This window comes from Xenopus laevis, chromosome 5S (assembly GCF_017654675.1).
Source record: "Xenopus laevis strain J_2021 chromosome 5S, Xenopus_laevis_v10.1, whole genome shotgun sequence".
Classification (NCBI taxonomy): Eukaryota; Metazoa; Chordata; class Amphibia; order Anura; family Pipidae; genus Xenopus; species Xenopus laevis.
Window position 1 is genome coordinate 56,798,247 of NC_054380.1, and position 20,694 is coordinate 56,818,940.

A 20,694-nucleotide genomic window follows, 5' to 3' on the forward strand; every position below is an offset into this window, starting at 1 on the left:
TAAGGACAATATCCTACAACCCTGGAGCAATAGAAAATCAACTTTGTTGTTGTGAAGTTTAATTTTGGAGCATATTTAAGTATTATAAAGTAATACAATTTTGCATGCAATGTCCCTCAATGTCTCTTTCCTTAGCAGTTGGCTTTGCGTTGGTTCAGTTGTCAGTTTTTTTTATATAATTTTAGGCATATATCCCAGCCACAAAAAATACCCTTGGAAGTTGCTAAGGATTTTCTGGAGAATACCAATTAAAGGCACAAAAACCATGGGTTCATCTGCATTTGAATGTATACAATAAATGTATACAGTATTCAATAAGTTATTAAAGTTACTTTCATATATGTGTAACAGGTTGATAAGATAGAGGGGTACCTAAAATCAAAATTTCCCCACTTAAATTAACTTAGACCTGGTCAGAATAGACTAAACTCATGGCAACTCCCAGTAGGGAACATGTCACATGGGACTTCTTTTTAGGTGGACCCTCGCTTACTGTTAGAGGAAGGGTTCATCACACTGTTTCTCCACCAATACACAGATTCTTCAAATATACTTGGGTGCAATTGTTTCTTTAAAACCAGATTAAAATCTTATTGGGCAAATGATACACAAAAAAAATGGTAGGTGCTGACTTTGATGGTACACAGTCAAGTCCGTAAATGCTCAAACACTTTCTTAATTAATTGTTACTCACACAATCAAAGATGCAGCAATCAAAATGCCCACAGGTAGCAACGCCTGTCTTCATGAACAATCTCCAGCACTAGGTGAAGCTCAAAGTCGTCTATTATTCCATAAATCTATATATATTCCTGAGCCTGACTGCTTAAGTCCGCATACTGTCAGCATTGCTACTGCAGGGAATTAACACTTATTAGATTCCTTGCTGAAGCCCTGAATGATGTACTAATTACCCTGATCCTGCGTCTCACTCCTTGAATGAAATATTACAAAACTATCCTAGCACTTACTTCACCTACTCAAACCTACCTCTATTTCAGGTCCTATGGAGCACACATCCTCCAACAAATGGGAGGATCAAAAGAGACCAAGGACATTTGTGCTTTTTGTAACCTAGGGGAAACCTGACACCTTTACTGCTAAGGCACTTGCTCCCCCTCCCATCTGTAAAGGACCTAACCTTACTGACTAAGAACCCTCCTAGGGAAACCATAGCAAAACCTTTAAAAACCTTTACCCCCCCCCATATTACATATATCTCCAGAACATTTGATCTTCAAAGTTTCCATGAAAAGTTAGATTTTTTTTCATAATTGGATAGCCGTTTGCTCATCTGTTCAGCAGCACATTTTTAATAAGCATACTTACCAATTATGGTAAAAATGGTTAAAAGTGTGGTTTACTGCGTGGTATGCATATATTACTATTGTACTAGTTTGTTGACTGTTAGTGATATGATAATGAATATTTATATTGAAAAAATCTATTTACATTTTCACTTCATAGTAACTAGAATAAGTGAAAGTAAACAAAGGCCAAGAACATGATTGTATTCATCCCAGTGTACTAAAAGAGCTCAGCTCTCTAATTGCTAAACCACTTAAAACATACCATCAAAATGAATACTTAACCAACAGAAATTACAATACATGTATGGGACCTGGGGTTTTCCGGATAATGGATCTTTCCATAATTTGGATCTTCATACCATAAATCATTTAAGCATTAAATAAACCCACTAGGCTGGTTCTGCCTACAATAAGGATTAATTATATCTTAGTTTAGATCAAGTACAATGTACTGTTTTATTATCACAGAAAAAAATGAATAATTTTTTTATAATTTGGATTATTTCGTTAAAGCGAAGTCTATGGGAGATGGTCTTTCCATAATTTGGAGCTTTCTGGATAACTGGTCTCCGGATAACGGATCCCACACCTGTACTATGTTTTTGTTCCAGCATTATTTTATTTGCAATAGATCTTGATTTACAAATATAATTGCTATTATCTATGAGGAGGTGAGAAGAAGCCTAGACATGTGGTAAAAGTGGATTGACCTATTTAAAGTTTGCATTTGATATAGTACTGTAATGGAGTCCGAAATCGGTTTTCAAAATGGTGGCCAAGATGGCGTCCAAGATGGCGGCTTCCTGGTTCCTCACGGACGCAGCCGGATGATGACGACCTCTTCCCGCACTCTGATTGGTCGCCGGCGACGGAATGGACGTCGGCGTCAATAATTGGCGCCGGCGTCAGTCGCACACGTCAGCGCGTCAGTCGCTGACGCCAGCGCGTCCGCGCACACGTTATGACGCCGATGCGTCCAAATTGGCGCCAAACCTGGGACTATATTAAGGAGCTCTGGGAATTCACCTGTGCCCAATTATAGGTTTTAGCTTGCTACTCCTGGGTGTGATCTTGTGAAATCCTTGTTATCCGTGTACCGACCTTTGCCTGAATTCCTCGACCTTGAACCTCTTCTGCCTGGACTGATCTTGTTGCCTGTTTGACCATTCTTTCGTCTCATCCTTATCTGTACCGCGAACTTGGACATTTGTTATCTCCTCCCTTGGTCCTCACTACCTCTGAGGCCTTTGGGCCTTACATTATAATTGGGCCATGGACCCTTCGGAGGAAAACCCAGCGCCACCTGATGTCGGTGGAGCGCTTCGTGGTCTGGCTTCTCGGATGCAGTCCTATGAGGTACAGCAGTCTCATTTTTGTCAGGCCCTGGAAACTGTACTGGCAAAGTTGTCGGCCCTAACACCTGCTGATCCTGTTCCTGTATCTGTACCCGTGGCTCCACTCCAGGTCTCCGAGCCCCGCATTCCGGCTCCCCCACTCTACAGTGGTGACCCCGAAGCTTGCCGCGGGTTTATCAACCAGTGCGAGGTCCACTTTGCACTCGCACCCAGCCAATTCGTCTCCGAACGTGCCAAGGTGGGCTTCATATTCTCCCGCCTGCAAGGGAAGGCATTGGAGTGGGCTTCACCGCTATGGGAGAAGGAAAATCCTATTATTGACAATGCCAGGTCCTTTGTTCGCGAACTTCGTGTTGTGTTTGATGCTCCGGGTCGTGCCACAGCTGCTTCCGCACGCCTGTTCCATCTTCAACAGGGAACTCGCCCTGTCTCGGAGTATGCCATCGAATTTCGCACCCTGGTTGCTGAAACTTCATGGAATAATGACGGGTATCACGCTGCCTTTTACAACGGCCTGGCGATACGTATAAAGAATGATCTGGTGTCCAGGGAAATTCCATCCCGCTGGGAAGATCTAGTCGCCTTGGCCATAAAGGTCGATACTCGGCAGAGGGAGTTTCAAGCTGAGCTCGACAGAGAGCGCTCCCCAACCAAGAGATTCCACAGGTTCCAACCTACTCGGCAGAGGGAGTTTCAAGCTGAGCTCGACAGAGAGCGCTCCCCAACCAAGAGATTCCACAGGTTCCAACCTACTCTGGCTCCTCGTTTTCAAAGACCCTTCCTTCCCAATCCGGCTTCCACTTTGCCTTCTCCAACTCCTGCGGCTTCTGCTTCTTCTTCCCTGCCTACGGAAGAACCTATGCAGATCGGACGGGCCCGTCTTACCAAACAGGAGAAGCTTCGGAGAAGGGCTGCCGGACTTTGCCTCTACTGTGGTGGAAAATCCCACTTCGCCTATGAGTGCCCAGTGAAGCCGGGAAACGCCAACACCTAGGTAAGACTGGGGAGACTTACCTGGGTGGAATTGGTCCTTCTCCCCATTCTTCTGCTCAACGCTTCCTCCTTCCTGTGCAGATTCGTTTTGGAACCCAGACGATCTCTTCCGAAGCCTTCCTTGATTCCGGCGCAGCTGGGAATTTCATGGATAAAGTCTTCGCTGAAAGTCACTCCATTCCCCTGCAATCTCTGGCTGTTCCCCTCCGTGCATTGGCGATTGATGATCGACCGTTGTCTTCTGCTATTATTTCTCACTCCACCGATGAACTTTCTGTTATTGTGGGAACCATGCATCTTGAAAGATTGTCTTTTTTTTTGATTGACTGTCCTTCCACTCCCATTGTGCTTGGTTTGCCCTGGTTGAATACCCACAACCCAGTAATAGACTGGGCTTCGTCTCAAATCTCCCGTTGGAGTCCTTTCTGCCAACAAAATTGTTTACCCACCAAATCCATCATTAAAGTTTCATCTGTGTCTCCAAATTCTTCTCTGCCCTCTGTTTATCAAGCCTTCTCTGATGTCTTCAATAAAAAGTCGGCCGAAGTTCTGCCTCCCCATCGCCCCTATGATTGCCCCGTCGAACTTCTTCCTGGGACCATGCCTCCCAGGGGCCGCACCTATCCGCTTTCCCCTTCTGAAACCCGTGCCATGAAGGAATACATCCAAGAGAATCTGCAAAGAGGTTTTATTCGTCCTTCTTCTTCCCCGGCTGGAGCCGGCTTCTTCTTTGTAGAAAAAAAAGATGGAGGTTTGCGGCCCTGCATTGACTATAGGGGTTTAAACAAAATTACAATTAAAAAACGTTATCCCCTTCCCCTCATCTCTGAACTGTTTGACCAACTCAAGGGGGCTTGTCTTTTCACCAAGTTAGATCTTCGTGGGGCTTACAATTTAATCCGGGTCAGAGAAGGAGACGAGTGGAAGACCGCATTTAACACTCGTGACGGGCATTACGAGTATCTTGTGATGCCATTTGGTCTCTGTAACGCCCCCGCGGTCTTTCAAGAATTTGTAAATGACATTTTCAGAGATTTGTTGGGCCAATACGTGGTGGTGTACTTGGACGATATTCTTATTTTTTCCAAGAACCTTGCTGAGCACCGTCTTCAAGTCCAAGAAGTCCTTTCCCGTCTACGGAGAAATAATTTATTCGCCAAGTTGGAGAAGTGTTCCTTTGAGGTTTCGTCCATCTTCTTCCTTGGTTACATCATTTCTCAACAAGGCTTCAGAATGGATCCTGCTAAAATTTCCGCTATCCAGGACTGGCCTCTCCCCACCAGTGTTAAAGCTATCCAAAGATTCATTGGCTTCGCCAACTATTATAGACAATTCATTAAGGGGTTTTCATCCAAGGTTGCGCCCATTCTTTCCCTCATCCGAAAAGGGGGTAAGCCTCAGCATTGGCCACCTTTAGCTTTGGAGGCATTCAAGACTCTTAAAACTTCTTTTTCTTCCGCTCCCATTCTCAGACACCCAGAACCTCTCCAACCATTCTTCATTGAAGTGGATGCTTCAGACGTCGGTGCTGGAGCAATTTTGTCTCAAAGAGCGTTTTCTGATGGAAAACTACATCCCTGTGCCTTCTTTTCGAAAAAATTCACCTCTTCTGAACAAAATTATGATGTGGGAAATCGTGAGTTACTGGCCGTCAAGCTTGCTTTAGAAGAATGGAGACATTTGCTGGAAGGTTCTTCTGTTCCTGTGACCATCTATACAGACCATAAAAATCTAGAGTATATTCAGACACTCAAACGCCTCAATCCTCGTCAAGCTAGGTGGGCACTATTCTTCTCTCGCTTTAATTTCATTTTAACCTTTCGGCCTGGTGCTAGGAACAAGAAGGCGGACGCTCTTTCCAGAAGCTTTCTTCTCGAAGATCTCAATTCTGCAGAACCGGAATCCGTTGTGCCTCCTACAAAGATCATCGCTGCTCTATTTCCCTCTTTGGCCTCTCAATTATTGTCTGTTCAATCTTCTGCTCCTGTTGGAACTCCTGTTGGTGTTGCCTTTGTCCCTCCTGAACTTCGTCATTCCATTTTGGTTCAGTCCCACAGCTCCAAGCAGGCCGGTCATCCGGGAATCAGAAAGACCACTGAACTCCTGTCTCGTCTTGTATGGTGGCCTTCTCTAAGAAAAGATGTCAAAGACTTTGTTTCTTCTTGCTCTGTGTGTGCTGTATCCAAGTCTGGACATTCCCCTCCTAAGGGGTTACTCCTACCACTACCTATTCCTTCCCGCCCATGGACTCATCTATCTATGGACTTCATTGTGGATCTCCCTAATTCCTCTGGTTACACAGTTATTTGGGTGGTAATTGATAGATTCAGCAAAGTGGCACATTTTACTCCTCTTCGGAAACTCCCCTCTGCTCCTGAACTTTCCTCACTGTTTATTAAACACATTTTTCACCTCCACGGTTTCCCTGCCGAAATTGTCTCTGACCGTGGATCGCAATTCGTTTCCAAGTTTTGGAGGTCCCTGTGTAAAGCCCTTGGTGTTTCCCTTCAGTTTTCCTCTTCATACCACCCACAGTCTAATGGAGCGGCAGAGAGGGTTAATCAGGCCCTTGAACAATTCCTCCGATGCCATGTATCTTTGTGCCAGGACGATTGGGCTGATCTGCTTCCGTGGGCTGAATTCGCACATAATAATGCCTTACATGTTTCTTCTGGAAAATCTCCGTTTTTCTGTATGTATGGTCTTAATCCTTTGGCTTTTCCTCAGGACTTATTACTCACCAATGTCCCTGCCGCCAATGACCAAGCTGCCCACATGTCGGCCATCTGGCACGCCACGGTCGTTAATCTGGAGAAAAGTTCCTTGGTCCAGAAGAAATTCGCCGATCAGAGAAGAATTCCTTCCCCTCCGTATGCACCCGGTGACAAGGTTTGGCTGTCTACACGGAACATTCGTCTCAAAGTCCCCTCTCCTAAACTTGGTCCCAAGTTTATTGGTCCCTTCTCCATCTCTGAGATCATCAATCCGGTGGCGGTCCGTTTACAACTCCCCCCGGAAATGCGGATTCCGAACGCCTTCCATGTCTCCTTGCTCAAACCTGCAGGTACTTCTTCTTCTTCTTCTTCCTCCTCAGCTCCTGTCATGGTGGACGGGCATCAGGAATTTGAGGTGAAAAGAATCCTGGACTCCCGGGTTTCGAGGGGTACCCTACAATACCTCATTGAGTGGAAGGGGTTCGGCCCTGAGGAGTGCTCCTGGGTAAGAAGTTCGGAATGTCCATGCTCCTCTCCTGGTCCGAAAATTTCATCGGCAGTTTCCTTCTAACCCAGGTGGTCCTGAGGCCCCCCCCTAGGGAGGGGGGTACTGTAATGGAGTCCGAAATCGGTTTTCAATATGGTGGCCAAGATGGCGTCCAAGATGGCGGCTTCCTGGTTCCTCACGGACGCAGCCGGATGATGACGACCTCTTCCCGCACTCTGATTGGTCGCCGGCGACGGAATGGACGTCGGCGTCAATAATTGGCGCCGGCGTCAGTCGCACACGTCAGCGCGTCGGTCGCTGACGCCAGCGCGTCCGCGCACACGTTATGACGCCGATGCGTCCAAATTGGCGCCAAACCTGGGTGTGATCTTGTGAAATCCTTGTTATCCGTGTACCGACCTTTGCCTGAATTCCTCGACCTTGAACCTCTTCTGCCTGGACTGATCTTGTTGCCTGTTTGACCATTCTTTCGTCTCATCCTTATCTGTACCGCGAACTTGGACATTTGTTATCTCCTCCCTTGGTCCTCACTACCTCTGAGGCCTTTGGGCCTTACAAGTGCTACTGAAGGTTACTGGTTAAATTTAGCAATATTGGCTTTGAATTTAATATTTGTACTTGGATAGAGAACTGGCAGGAGTATCCCAGAGATTTCTGGCACTTTGCCAAAATATTTGATATTGGCAAATGAGGTTTACTAGTGTTAGAGAGTGCAATTGCTCTCTCTGTACTAGTGCTACGCCCCCCCCCCCACGTACAGGTAAGCATGCGAGGGGGGCAAGGTTATGTGACTGGGCAAAAATAATGTTAATGCCAGTTATATGCTAAATGGAAGTGCCCACAGTCTCCTTCACTGAGAAGCTTTTGTGGATAACAAACTGTGCAACTCTACCCAGTGTCATGTGTCATCAAACGTGTATAAAGTACATAATTTTGTCTTTTTATAGATCCCTAATATGGTCTTTTCTTGAGTATGCAGTGCAGGGGACATGACTACTCTATACAAGTACATTATAGGTACATTATAGACAGATACTTGGGGGATGTTTTTTCTATCTATATAACTATTGTATTAGTGCTGTATATATTGCTAATCATTTTAGAGGATTACTTTTTTATAGTGCTTTTTTGAGAACATTAAAGATAAATGTATTATGCAAGCAAAAATAAAACCTTTTTAGATATTAGTCATAAAAATGTAAAGGGACACAATGCACCAAAAGTCCATCAAATATGCAATGTATACATAAATATTTGCTACCCTTTTGAATTTTTTGCCTTAAAAAGAGCAAAAACAGAGGCAACAAATTTTCAACTGTACAATTACCTTTTTCTGCAAAAGTACTACATTTTAATTTAAAATATAAAAGTGTGCTAAATATGGAGGAATGCCTCAGAATGAGTGCTGGCTATCCCAATTCTCAGGATTTCCCAGACAGTTTCTAATATAATTTCCTTGGAGTTAATAAGATTCAGATGGCTAAAGAGCATATGAACTCTTTTGGCTTACTTATCTTAGAAGAGTTGAACATATTTTAAGGCATTTAGCCAAACAAACCCTTCATAATCCATCTTAAAAAATCTAACTGATAGCTTGAGAAATTGAAATGCCAAACATTTATGGCATCTTTCTGTACAAACTATAAACATATAGTTTTTTCTGTTGCCTTTTGGCTTGGTCTCTGACCTAAACAGATTCTGGCCATGCCCCATTTGTCTACAAAGGTTAATTACATCCCCTTTACATTTAAAAGCATGTGCCCCCCCCTCAAGTCTCTCATTGGTTACTGCCTGGTAACCAATCAATGGAAACCAAGAGAGCTGCAAAGCAGGAAGTAGTGTTCTGACTTTTATGTTAGACACCCACTTTGGCCTTTATACATTACATTTTTGGCTAACTAACTATTAGAAAAATATTTTGCACAGCCTATCTATTTACACTTTAGAAGAAAGAAGAAGAAAGTTTAGAAGGGTACATCCAAGTATTTTGTTATAGTGCTATTGTACAAGCAGGTTTGCACAATAGCTCTGTAACAATAGTTAACTCTGTATATATTTGTTGCATTCTTTAGTTGCCCTGCAAGTATTTGAATACACTGTAAATGACTACATTAATGGTCTTGGCATGACTTTGTATTCAGGCCTAATTTGCACTGATGAGGCCCACATTAAAAGATACAGTACATGCAACTGGCAAACATTTTATAGTTGTAATGTGTGCTTTATAGAGAACACAATTGCTATTATTTCCTTGCATGTTGATTAGTTATATTATACCTTTATAGCTTTTGCCAAAATAAATTTACAGACAGTAGAATATGTATTTGGCACAAATAACAAAATCTTAAAGCCAGACTGCCCAAATGTTACATAAAAACGAAATCTGATACCTAGTATATGTAAAAGAAGGATAAAAGAAATCCTTTGAAATCATGCCACAAATTGTATGAAAATAAAACTATAGGCTACGTAGAAATTCTACAGTGACACGCATTAAGAAACACGCTCCTTGTGATTGCAAGTATATGCATAGAGCACCACATGACCTGCCTGTTCTGATGAACAGTACACAAGTATATTCACTGATGCAATGAAACCTTGTAATTACCAGTAAGTGGTAGTTGCAGGGTTCCACTAGTTGCACTTGCATCAATAGGTTATACTAACTTTCTCTAAGCAAATTGTATTCTAATAACATTATTCATGCCATGTACAGTGGCGCACCAAAAGGTCTAGTCAAAATGTTTGGTGCAACTTGATTCACAAAAATCCTGCACTTCTACAAATATTCTGCACTTCTACAAATATTGTTACATCGTGCAATAGCAGCAGACTCGTCAAAGCATTTTTTTTTACTTTTGCACTAGAATTCTGATAAAATATTGCATTGTGCACCTTACACTGCTTTTAGCCTATGGGGCTCTTAGTTTGGCCAGGAGCAGTAAGCCATAGCAACAAATCAGCAGGCAGCATTCACTGGGCACCTATTTAAAAGCATGCATCTTATTGGTTGCTATGGGTTACTGCTTCTGGGCAAACTTAGGGCCTTTTATCTCATCTGAGGGTATGTGTTTCTTAATCTGTTAGTTTTTTTTTTTAGTGGAACCTGGCTAGGGCATAGGTTTGTGTCCGCTTGTGATATCAGCTTTGATAAATGTGGTGATTCCTTAAAACATTTCCAAACAGTCAGGAAAATATCACTGACAGTCTGGAAAGTTCTCATTAATTGTAAAATAGATTAAACACCTGAGAACCATGTTGGACAATCTATAACTTTATAAATAAATCTGCCTCATTGTTTTCAGGAACAATTACAGACTTTATAATTTGATAAAGTATCTCTTACTGTTGTTGATGAAATTTTCTGAAACAAATATTTTTTTTAGTAGGTATAGCCTACCTAAAAACCCACACATATCCATTTAATAAAGCTACTATTTAGTTCAGTTTACATCTGTTCCTTTTTATTGAAGGACATTAAAGTGGCTGGCACAGATTTGATTAACCGTAAAAAATATTTGCTCTGCAGGAAAATCGTATCCTTAACAGGAAACCAAGACACATTCTTTAAGTGTCTGAGCTATCCTATTAAAAAAAGAAAATAACTTTCTGAAAACCAACTTTTAAATTACTCTTATTAGGTACTAGACTTGAAGCAGGAAGCAGAGAGCAGTACTTTGTCTGTGCATATTTCATATTGGTCAGTTTCCCAGTACTTTGAGCGCTAGGTTCATAGCCTTGAGTAAGAATGTGAACATACAGTTCCCACTTTCAGTAGAATAGCGATAATGTGTTGAAAATTACTTACACCTGTTGATCTTGTGTTTATAATGAATATGACTTGTACAGTAATTGAATGTAAGCAGAGCACTGTATTTACACTTAAACATTTTGTCAGGAAATTTTACTGTGATGCTTGTACCTGACAAGTCCAATGTTACTTCTAACTGACAAATTGAAAAAAGCCAAATACTTTATCAAAAACCAGACAGCATTGTCAACACAATGGCAAGGTTAAAAAAGTCTTGTAGAACTAAAATAAATACCTCTCTTCTTCTAAGGTTTGTTCAGTTATTGTACAAAAATGGTATACTGATGAATAATGAAACTCTGTCTTTAGGCAATGGCACACAGCACTGTTTCAGGGGCTTAAAGTAATGCCTTTTTAAGTAGTCCAAAAACACAGTGTCAGTGATTGAAACAGCCTGCATAATTGTACATGTGCCGATGCTTGGCAGATGATAGTTACCTGGAAACTCCTCCATTTCATAGTATCTATCCCTGGAGGTTGGGATTGGGCACTTTGATACTCTGAGTGCCTGAAATCTCGGGGGCTATTGCCCTAGCAAAACAGATACAGTAGACAGCCTAAATGGGCCTTGTGTAAAAACAGTGGTGCAAATTTCATGTAATCTGCTGGGCAAGTATAAAACTGCACACATAATGATATGTAAAGAAATCATCTGTTTACAAGACTCACAAAGACCACACTACAACAAAATATCAAACCATTATCAAAATTCCTTGAGTAGCCACATTGTCAAAAATTGTCAGTTTTGTGAATAACTTAAAATGATACCTGTTCCACAAACTTTTCACATAAATATATTACTTGCCATCCCGCAGCAGATATCTTTCAACAATATGTACCAGAGACAGAGAAAGGCAAGGTAATCCTCCAGTAAACACTCAATAAAGCTCAACCATTATTTATATGTATTTCTACTATAAATCTCAGTACAGGTATGTATGTCCTTTTAAAATATAAGTTTTATTGAATCATTGACTTAAAACTTAAAATGAATTAATACATTTAAGGTTTAAATAATGCTATATAGTACACCCCTATGTTAAGGGAACATAAAAAATGTAACTATTCTTAAATATTGCAGCATGAAAAAGAGCTTACCTTTAGTAGAATGTGCAGCTGTTTAATTATTTGAACACACTGCTTCACTACTTGTAACTTGCATCTGCTGTGATCTTTAGCTCCAGCTCATTGGTCCTTCCTACTGCATATTTCAGCTGTAAGCATCAACACAGACTGGGACCTTTTCTCGTCTAGCTTTTGTAAAGTATGTTGTCTCCCCTTAATGTTTATATGTTAGATTTTTGAAGTTTTTTTAAATACCTAGCTCAGTTGAATTATATTCTGGCTACCGAATTATGGTGTGTCTTCTGATTCATTTCCAGAAGAAAACCTTTTTTTTTCTTTTTGTTTCCCAGCTGTAAGAGATTCTGTTTGAGCAGCACACAGAGAATATGATTTTCATTCATCTGATCCCATGTGTTAAATTAGAGCATGCTATGACATTTATCTTGGCAATTTCCTTATTGGGTTGGATAAAGAAAACATAGAAAATACATTCCTAAGTGTTTCAAATTAATAAATCAAAATAATGTATATATTTTTTTCAGAAAAAATATGACACTGTCCTTATTTTATCTTCCTCTATTAATATTTCCATTTTGTTTATTTTCTTCCTACTTGTTTTTTTCCATTGGTATGTGCACCCAGTATAAATGATTGACTATGCATTAAAATGTTTTTCCATGTTGTATTGTTCTTCCTCGGACCAGTTAGTCATTATAGGGTTAGTTATAACTCATTTTGTCTACTGCATTGATGCTTTATTATTCTACAAATACATTTAAAGTATTTATTAAAACATATATACATGTACAAACATTCATTCTTAGTCCTTCATGTAGTGAGGATAATTATTCTAGTCTCTCCCGGAGTGGGCATTTTGGACCACATGATGCTCAGAGAAATAATCAAGAATCCAGGCACTAGAGCAATGAGCCTGATACTTTCTTCCTCTTTTCACTTAATTATGCTGCATTTAGTATATGTTCATCATTAAGATGAGAATCTTACTCTGCAGAGTTTACAATCTAAAGTACCTCAAACACACAGATACTCAGATAACAGATAACTAATCTGCTTGTAGAGCTTAAAATATAAGGAAAAACAAGAATAGCCCCCACTGGAAACAAGCAGACAACAGGCGAACCAACAAACTCCTAGGTGCAGGGCGGAACTAGGGGTAGGCAGAAGACGCAGCTGCCTAGGGCGCAATGATTGTGGGGTGCTGGGCAGAAACCTCTTCTGCCTACCCCTAGACCAGACTCACATGCACTCTGTTTGCATGCTATGTGACCCATAAGCAAGCACAAGAGTGACGTCACTGTACATGCACTGACGAAGGGGAAGAAGTGAGGGCCAGCTGACTGGCCAGGTTGCCTAGGGTGTCTGGCCCACCTCTGCCAAGACTAGAATATTGCAAGGCAGCAAAGCTAACCTCTAATAGCATTGATATTCTAGTAATAAATATTAAGGCAGAAAACAATTTGTGAGATTTTTTCAAGAGGTTTGCTGAAAAGAGAGAGCATGGGTTTTTCCCAACAATGCTCCCTCTATGAGAATACTGTATAATATATGAGATTATCACAGATTTTTTTAAACAATGCTTACAGTATGAGAATACTGTATGATTGATGAGATTATCACTGACGAATACTGTTATGGCCTGAGCCTAAATCATTGTATATAATCAGTTAACATTGGGCAACTTTGACACTGCTGAATAACTATTGTATTAGGTAGTATGCATCATTACACCTTGTAGACATTTTTTTTCCTGACAACTTTTAAGGTACAATTACACTTTCCATTTTTAGTTACACATCCAGCAAATGGTGACGTTTATATGTAGTCTGTAACATTTCAGGTTTTATTTCTAGGTGGCACAGTGAGTTTATCTCATACTGTATTTTGGCAAAAGCAATTGTGTGTGCAAGATGCATCCATCAATTATAATAATCTACAATACACCGTTTTGAACACAGCTGGCCGGATCATCTGCACACTCCAGTGGTTTGCCAGCCAGCTCAGTAAGATTTTGCAGCCTAGTGGTTCACTAGATACAGCATTAACACATGTCTTTAAACATTCACAAATGTTCATCGTATTCATCTTGCTTTGACATATCTGAAGAAATGTTATAAATGAGAAACTGAAAAATGGGTAGAATGCAAAAATGTTTTTCACTGTGTGAGTGTTTCCTTTGCATAGTTAACAAATGTAAGCGTGAATCAAATGCCAATATAAAAAAATGTGTCTTTCGATGCTTGCGCCTGTACCACATACACATAACAAACACTGACTTGTGTCAAGGTGGTGTAAGATATGTGTGTAAAAAGGGCATGATATTGTGTATATTTAACCAGTGTTAAACTGGTGAATTTAAAACTCCAGGGAAATATGTGTAGTGTTGCAGCATGACTGTAATTAGTGTACCGGCTTAGGAAAAGCTGGATAATGGGTCCCTGGAGTGAATGGAGAAAAGCAGGGTGGGCCTTCCATTCCATGCTCCATTTAGTGTTTTTCAGCTGCCTAAGTTAGAGGTAGTTATCTAATTGAGCTATAGTTAAAATGAGGTGTGAGACTACACCTCAGTGCTTCCCCCTTGAGACCTCCTTGATTGGAGGTGGGTGAGTGGCCATTGGAAACCTCCATGTGTAGGAAGGAGGTGTGACTGTGTGTGTAGCTTGGAAGAAGATTGTGATTTCCCGCTGAGCCAAAGGACTGGATAGAGCTGCAAATGACTGGAAGGAGAAAGAGAGAACCCCTGCTTGACTGAGTGTCAAGTGTGAGTCCAAGAGAGGATTTTGGGATGTGTGTATGGTGAAAGCTGTAAGTGCTGGAAAGCTGTGTTGATGTGTATATGGGTGGGTGCTGAACGGGGACTGTTAATCTTATGTTAAGCAAGAGTGCTGAAGATTTTGTTCCTAATAAAAACCAGCCAAACTGCATGTTAAACATGAAAGGCGGTGTCAGACTCCATTTCTGTGCTTAATCTGTGCCCGTGGCCTATGGTCTTAGCTACCTAAATGTTACAGAGGTCAAAAAATGTATAATACACAATTACAATTTACAGTGTTTTCATACATATCCCACCCAATGTTTTAGAAGGGAACTGTTTTAAAAAGTCTACCTCTTCCCTCACAAACTATGTATTAAAACTGGCTCAGACTTGGATATGTTGCAAATGGGCCACTTGCACATGTGTATGGTCCTAACTTAAAATACAGTTAAAAAGTGGACATGCAGGAGCAGTGAGTAAAGGGCCCAAAATGTCATGCCTGATCAATGCCAGGTACCTACACTTCAATCACATATATAACACAGCAGGCTCATCAGTTGTTTTTATAAAAAACTTTAAAATGTCTTTTATAAAAATCTTGAGGGATAGTCACCCAGTTACACAGGTAAGATCAGGGTTCTTTGATACATTTGATAAATCTCCCTGAATGACATTTGGGGGGTTATTTATTAAGGAGCGATTTCTTTCGCGGGAAAACCGAAATAGTTGTGGTAAAAAAAAAAAATTTTTTTTGCTTTTATTATGCCCCAAAGCTTTTTTAAGTCCTACTCCATCTAAAACCTTTCGAATTCATATAAAAGTAAAAGGAGTTTTTGGGGTTTGACACTGCTTTTTCCGCGAATACTCGAATTTTGTGTTTTTCGGTGAGAAATTCCGTTTTTTTGCACGACAATCAGAAAAAGTCTGGGTTTTTCTCAATCACGGTTTCTAGTTTGGTCTGACTTTTTTTAATTAAAAAATTAGAAAAATTTAATATTTCCTAGAGATAAACAAGTGTGCTATTGTTGTTATGCTTTCATCACCATGCTCTTTGGTGGCATGAGAAGATATTATTGAATACAACTTTGGTTTTTGATAAAAAAAAAAAACCCCATGCTGTATTACATTTTAATTGGAATAATCAATGATTTAATATTTCCTAGAGATATACAAGTGTGCTATTGTTGTTATGGTTTCATCACCATGTTCTTTGGTGGCATGAGAAGATATAATTGAATAAAACTTGTTCTTATGCTTGACCCACCTTCAGATTGACAAACAGTGTCTCCGGGCAATTAACCCAAGAATCGGTGTGTAGAATAACTAGTATGCAGACACAAAGGACCACAAAAAAAGGATCTCATTAATAATGCATTAGCATAGGGTTTCTTAAAAAATGTTGGCAGAGTTTAGATGTTAAACCGATCTCTATTTTCTTTCAAATTTGGGATATACAAAATCAATCTGCGAATAAAATCAGCCAATAACGTTACCTTAGACGCGCGGTCATAAACTCTTGTGCTTTGCCCACAATCATTTCCAGCATCTCTCTTTCATTAGTCTGTGTATTTTCTATCTGTGCAACACTCCCATATTTCACATTGTTCAGAACAGTTGGCTCTAGTTTTGTACTGAACCCCATGCTTGTTTTGGTGCTCCAGAATAATTGTTAATATTAAAGTTTTCTGAAATATGAAAACATCTGAGAACTCCAGACATATTCAAAACACTTTTAAAATATATATTTAAAAAAGCCATTGTTTTATTACTCATTCTTAACAAACAGGTCCACAAGAAAAAGAACAGTCTGTTTATCCAACTCTCAAAGTAGTATTTATTTCACTGTCTAGCCTCCATGATTAAAATATTTTTCTTTTCAATGTGCAATAATATGGTTTACATGGTCACCTGAATTTTTTAACCAGTAATCTACTTTTCCTTCCTCTTGAGAATAAAGAGGCAAGTTATCCCATATAGAGCTACCTTTCTGTAGTGTGTGGTGGAATATATATCTAGCAGTTGCTCTTTCTTTTAAACTGGTCCCTATGGAGTCTACAGAAAATGGAATTTCGATATTTCAGAGCTTTCTGGATAATGGGTTAGTACATGTGCTAACTAAATAGACATTGCATAACTATGAAGATATCCACAAAAAATCCCCACCAAAAAATCTCCTCATCCTTGAAATAATGTCCTAGCCACTGTTGACAAACCGCATGTAATGATTGTTTGTGCCTTTCTCGTTAACATATTTAATATAATTAAATTAATATAAGTAAAGAACAGTGTTGGTATACAGGTATGGGATCCATTATCCAGAAACCTGTTATCTAGAGTGCTCCTAAATTAAGGAAAGTCTGTCTCCCATAGACTCAAATTTTATTAAAATAATCCAAATTGTTAAAAATTATTTCCTTTATCGCTATAATAATAAAACAGTACCTTCTACACTGTCCAAACTAAGATATAATTAATCCTGATAGGAAGCAGAACCAGCCTATTGGGTTTATTTAATGTTTAAATGATTTTCTAGTAGACTTCCAACTTCTAGTAGAAGATCCAACTTATGGAAAGATCCATTATCCAGAAAGCTATAACTGTACAAAGATTGCTTTTGCTTTTGAAACCTTATCCCTAAAAAGTATTGTTGACTAACCACATGATTGCATGGACTTTGTCATAGTTTTTTTAAGCAGTATCCACGAGGAAAAGTATAATTTTCTTACAATTAAATTTTAAATTTTGTACTGTTTGTCAGTTAAAGTTTTGCCATTTTTTAATGTAATTTACAATCTTGTGTGATATTTCCCGTAACAGTTTTAGTCTGCTATTCTGTGAATCAATTTTGTTGATGGATTAGAGGTGGAAACAAAATCTAAACTAGCTTTACCATAAAGCCTTCAACATCTGTACTTGATTTTGGAATCACAGTTGGAATTTTTATGGTCTGCTGCTATGCTACAAAATTGTGCTTTTGCAGTAAAGGCAAGTATGGTGCTTTATCAGTGTCAGCCATACCTTTTGAATTGTTTTGAATGTTTGTTTATTTATCACAAAACACAAATAATACAAATGTCACAAATCACAAACTGATCTTGTGCAGACCACAGTAATAGTGAAAAATTATATATAGGATGCAGAATGTCAATTCCAGACATTTTTGTTCACCAGTAAATAGTGTTGGTAAGAGGTTTTACATCATGTTGATATTACATTGTGTCATGAACTTTATATAGGAAGGAAAGTGCAGATTAAATATGCAATTCACATAATAATGACCCACTACCCCTGGGAACCCTTTGCAGTCCAATCCTGGCACCTCCTTGCCAGGCAAAGTCCCACAATCCACTTCTCTTGGACAAAGAGAGTCTCAGTCCCTTTTCCCCAAAGAGCTCTTAAATTTTCCCAGGTAACGCTACCTGGGTAGTTACCCCCATGTAGCAGGCACACTAACAAAGCCTGTTTCTCAAACAGGGGACACACTGGATCCTTTCACTACCCTCCCTCAGCCACAACTCACCCGGGGATACAGATACACATACAGATGGGCAGGCTTACACTGAGCTGGAACAGGCATCCACAGCGAAGAAATCCTCTAACCAAGCACACAAAGCTTGTTTAATTCTTCATGGTACAGTTCCCAACATTATCCACAGTACGAGCACAACAAACCCCCTTTACTCTTCACAATAAAGCTCCCAGCACTCTCTACAGTGTGAGCACACAAAAGTCCTCTGAACTGGACTCCAAGCTCTGAACCCTGCATGATTGAGCTTACCAGGTTTTGTGGTCCCCTTTCCTAAGCCTGAACACATGGCAACTTAAGCCATAGACAAAACATTTACAATCTTTCTCAGAAAAGATCTTTCCAAAAAAGATCGTTCGTTTCAATACACAAGTATAGAGCTGAATAGAATTCTACCTGTATCTGACAATTCAGCACTAAGAATGGCTGATGTTTGGGTGCCTTCAAAGGCACCCTATCAAAATTTTCCATCCAGCCGATATTAGTTGGCTCTTTTCCCACCGTACACGCACCGAATATCGTGCGAAAATTAGTTTTGTACGATATTATCTGTGCGTCTATGGCCACCTTTAGCTATATGAAGCAGTTACGCAGGAATGACACCTTCTGGTCAATTCTGGTATCTGCCAGAACACACTGCATTAGGGACAAAGGGCTTACTCCCCCTCCCTTATCCAATTTAGGTCCAACCTTTAACTGGCCAGGCAGAGGATTTCCCACCATGTGGTACTTTTAGGACCATATGGGGAAAGTAACACTATGGATCCCTACACAAGTATCAGGCAAAGCATAGTCAAAGCCAGGCAAAGTTTCTTGGGCAAGCAGTGAAGACTCAAAGTCAGGATCAGACAAGAGTCAAAAACAGAGTTCGAAAATGCTTAGAATGGCTTGAGAAAGCATCAGCATACACTGAGCCAGTGTGGGCACTTAAAAACCTGGAGGTAAGAGCATGTCCTGGCTTCCAGGACCCCATGAAAGTACACCCCTCTCAGGAGCACCCACTAGAGGCTTCAAAGGTTCATGGGTGTACCTAGCTGAGACTCCGCACCTCTCCTCGGGACCAAAACCCTTCCAATGTTGAATGTTACCTCTGAAGAATCCACAATCTTATAAACCTAAATTCTTGATGTTCAGGAGGAGAAGAATCAGAAGAAAAGGCTTTGTTGACCACAAGTTTAAGGAGGAAAATGTGTAAAGAATATTTATACTTGAAGGAAGTTCAAGTTTAACACAAACATGATTGATGAGCTCTTTTACTTTGATAGGACAGATGAAGCGAGGATCCAACTTGGAGGAAGGAATATGGAGCTTAATATTTCTCTATACCAAATCTCCAACCTTAAAAAAAGGAATCGTCTGCAATATTCAGCAGCTGCTCTCTTTTGACAAATAGAGGCTCTTACAAAGGCTTTGTGGGCACTGGATCAAATAGACTTAAAATCATAAACAGTAACATCAGCAGCTGGAATTTCCATCTTGAGTACAGAAGAAGGTAAAGCAAGAAGAAGAGCCCAGGTATTCATGCCTAAGATTATTGTGTGCAAAGTCAGCCCAAGGAAGAAGTCCAGATTAGTTGTTATGATTTTGAGAAATAAACAGCATTGTCTTTGTGCATGTGGTGCAGCAAGTCCAGGCTGACTTCCTGAACCCAGTGACATGTTAATTTGGGTTGCTGTCCTAGAGTAAATATTTGCGATGCAATACAATTGCATCCTGTGCAGTAGATATGCCCCTGAAAATTGGAGTTTTAATGTCATGTGGCTATATTACAAAATCAAGGGATGCAAGGCTGTCATCAGTAATGCAATATCTGTTGGTAGGGGGGGGGGGGTTAGACCCAAAGCCAAGCAAAAGTGGTGGAAGACTCATGGGAAATGCAGAGGGGGTGTCCTGCCATTGCCAGGGTCACCCAAAAGTGCTTACTTCTCTACAGGCCTGGACTGAGAATTAAAATAGGTACACAGAGGCCCGATCAGCCCACACAGAGGCCCAAACAGCCACCACCAGCCCACTAAATACTGACTTTCTATGGAAACTTATAGCAGCCTCTCTGGCATTTGCCAGAACCCACAGATTGCCAGTCCAGGCCTGCTTCTCTAGAAGGATTGTGACGTAAGAAATCCACAAGTTGATTTTTACTTTATCTCATAATTTTACGGGTTTTTTATGGGTTTTGTTTGTTATACAGAATCATGTTAAGCAATCCGTTATTGTAAAGTAAGCTTCTTCGAAGGATATAAAAATATGCAGGCATGACTTAATAAAAAACTCAAGTCACGTGCAGGACTATTTACATTTTTAAATTCTGCTTAAAGTTAAAATAAAAGTAAATGGATAATCTTTAAAAACATTACCTTCTATAAGATATATAAGGTCATTGTATTGTTATACATTGCTTTAAATGCAGAATTGAACTCTGATCAGTAGCTGGGCATAATGCATTAATGGGCAACAACTGTTTTATTCTCTGGAAATCTCAAGAGTGGTTTATGTTAAAGTCTGACCCAGCGTAAAAAGCTGTGCATTATGTTAAGATCTACTAACAGGCAAAAATCACTTTTCTGGAGAAACATACAGTACATTAAATGTCTGGCTGGTAGGAGGAAATGAATGCCAACAACATTTTTTAAGTTTATCCT

At 40.1% G+C, this 20,694-nt stretch overlaps 2 protein-coding genes across 7 annotated transcripts in view; one reads left to right on the forward strand and one right to left on the reverse strand.

Moving 5' to 3' along the window:
* Positions 1-12,362, reverse strand: part of col10a1.S (collagen, type X, alpha 1 S homeolog) — a 50,153-nt gene extending 37,791 nt beyond the window's left edge. The window contains exon 1 of the mRNA XM_018265389.2: positions 11,790-12,362. The gene's annotated coding sequence lies outside the window, so the exon portion shown is untranslated. The remainder of the gene's footprint in view (positions 1-11,789) is intronic.
* The window catches only part of nt5dc1.S (5'-nucleotidase domain-containing protein 1-like), a 150,526-nt gene that overhangs the window by 71,756 nt on the left and 58,076 nt on the right, over positions 1-20,694 (forward strand). The window lies entirely within an intron of this gene.